Below are 2,799 nucleotides of genomic sequence, written 5' to 3'. Positions count from 1 at the left end.
TTTCCGAAGGGGACGACGACGAAGTGATTCTTTCATAGAACGCTTGTACCTGTATCTCGATTTTTTCGATTTGTTTTCCTACCAATCCTGGGAGCTGCCGCTCCCTTCATGCAAGAATGGATGAAAAAGCCTCCAAGGACCTTCCTGGCGCGCAACCGTCACGTCCCGCAGCGTCAAGAAAACGGGGGAATGTCTCAAACGGCACGGACAGCGAGGCAACGGAGTTCTACTCGGACACCTTCGACTCATCGGACGACGACTTCACGGTTGTCATGAGCCGAAATGCAAAAAGAACACTGCTGCGGACATCGTCGTCGGCAAGTGTATCCACCGTGACGACTACACCACAGCGCTGGCCGCACACTATACTCTTCATGGCCATAGACCCTGCGGCCAATTTACGACTGCTAAACAGGCAAGTCCTCTCTGCATTTCTCGAGGGGCTTGTGCCAAATGAAATTAAAGACGTGAGGATCAACTCACGGAAGAATGTCCTGGCAGTAGATGTTCTGCACCTAGCGCGCTGCAAAGCCTACAGAACGTGACGGAGATTGACAATGTCAAAGTGAGATCTGTGATCCCCTCAGGCTGTAACGGCAGTGTTGGCGTCATTTATGATGTCGACGTTTCCATCCCAACTGAAGACTTTCCGATTTTAATAAAGCCAACTACAGAAGGCGCCCTCATCACGCACATCGCAAGGCTCGGCCACTCACGTTGCTTGAAGCTTGTGTTTGAGGGCGACAGCCTTCCGTCACACGTCAAAGTTGGCCACGTTCGCCACCAAGTCCGTTCATACATACCGAAGCCCCTTCAATGCTACAAATGTTTCAAGATAGGACACGTAAAAGTTGTCTGTACCAACAATGTTGTGTGTCCTCGGTGTGCTGAACCCCATTCAGAAGACGTCTGCCAGGCAACTGTGTTAAAGTGCTCCAAATGCCATGGTGCTCACGAAGCGCCATCTAAGGATTGCCCGCGAGTGCGGAACAAGCGTGCGGTACTTAAACGTATGGTGCACGACAATTAAACGCACAGAGAGGCTGCTGCTACTGTCAGGCGACGACGGCACCGTCGCAGATCACGAAACGTCGCATCTGCCGATAGAGACTCGCTATCTACCGTCAAAGCAACTGGCCACCGATCGCCAAAACTTTGCAAAGACGTATACAACGAAAACAAAGGCAGGGTCAACACTCGCACCTCGCGAAGAGTGGCCCTCACTTTCACGAGCGCAACCTGATTCAGAGTCACATCGGATCCCGCCACCCTCGATGTCTTCACGAGCCGATGATGCAAAGACGACTGAAGATCGACAAGTCATAGTCATGTTGCAAATACTTATGAGCGCAATGCGCATTCTTTTTGAGCAACATGAAGACCCCGTCTGCGCAGAGCGCGCTGCAGGTGCTGGACGCTTTGAGTCCGGTGCTTGCAGCTCTAGGGTAAAACCATAGCCCGCGAGGTGCTATCGTTTCGTGAGGAGGTCAAGAATTCATCTGTCTTTCAGTGGAACGCAAGAGGGCTTAAGCAGCGCATGTCCGACTTTAGACAGTATGTATTCACCAACCAGTTCCTTATCGTAGTGATTTGTATGCCGAACCTGTCAGCTCCTATGAGACTATCCGGATATGAATGTTTTATGTCCTCCACCCACAGAGAGTGCAACAAGGTTATTATGTTTATACGCCGCGACTTGACTTACGTTCATCACCCAGTACCACCTGACGAAGAAACCAATACGTTTGTCTAACAGTGAAGAAGAACAAGATCACGTTCACAATTCTTGGAGCCGACATATCTCCATCAGCTCGTCTAGATTACGAGCGCTTATGCGGAATTTTGACATCGACTCCCCAGCCGCGGGTGATAACTGGCGACTTCAATGCCCATCATTTCTTATGGGGAAGCACCAAGGTGAACACTAGAGGGAGACAATTGGTGTCCCTTGCCTCTGAATACGAACTTTGCCTCTCGAACGATGGAAGTTACTTATCTGCGTGGACCAGCGTACAGGAGTTGCCTGGACCTTACTTTCGTTTCACGTTCGTTCGCCAGAAGAGTTCACTGGCTTTCGGATTTGGAAACGCGGGGTAGCGACCACATCCCAACATATCTGAAGATTGAAGGTTTGTCTAGCTCCAAGTGCTCCAGAGCCATCAAGTGCACCGACTGGCCAAATTACAAGTCAATCTTGGAGGACTGTTGTGACGGCTCACCCTTCAACCTAGTGGACGCAATGAAGAGTGCCCTACAGACTACCACGCGCTCGCTTTCGATGACTTCAGCGCGCACCGATTTTGACATTGAACTCGAGAAACTTCGAGCAATTCGCCGTCGTGCGGAACGAAGATATAGACGCACAAAGTCAAATTATGATTTGAGATTGGCTAGACGTACACAAAAAAAAAATACAGCGTCACACGAACAAGCTGGCTTCGCGCCGATGGGTATCTTTTTGTGAGTCTCTGGATCCACGAAAGCCTTTGTCGCTTATATGGCGAACTGTTCGTGGTCTGCATACAACCCTTGGTCAGCGCCACCCGTTTAAATCTGTGGCACTACATCTACAGTGTACGGAGTTGCACGTCGCAGAATCTTTCTGTAGAAGGATTGCCGGCGAGGCAAATCCCGCAGCAACGGGGATGGGAATGCCCGACTGCGCGCTAGCTTCATGTGATCCCCGCATGGAGTGTCCATTTGCTATGGAAGAACTAAACGTTGCGCTGGCTTTGTGCAGGCGTTCTTCAGCGCCGGGACCTGACGACATAACCTACCGTGCTCTTTGTCACCTAGGAC

Source organism: Rhipicephalus sanguineus, chromosome 11 (genome assembly GCF_013339695.2).
Source record: "Rhipicephalus sanguineus isolate Rsan-2018 chromosome 11, BIME_Rsan_1.4, whole genome shotgun sequence".
NCBI lineage: Eukaryota > Metazoa > Arthropoda > Arachnida > Ixodida > Ixodidae > Rhipicephalus > Rhipicephalus sanguineus.
Note: the sequence above shows the minus strand (reverse complement) of the source record.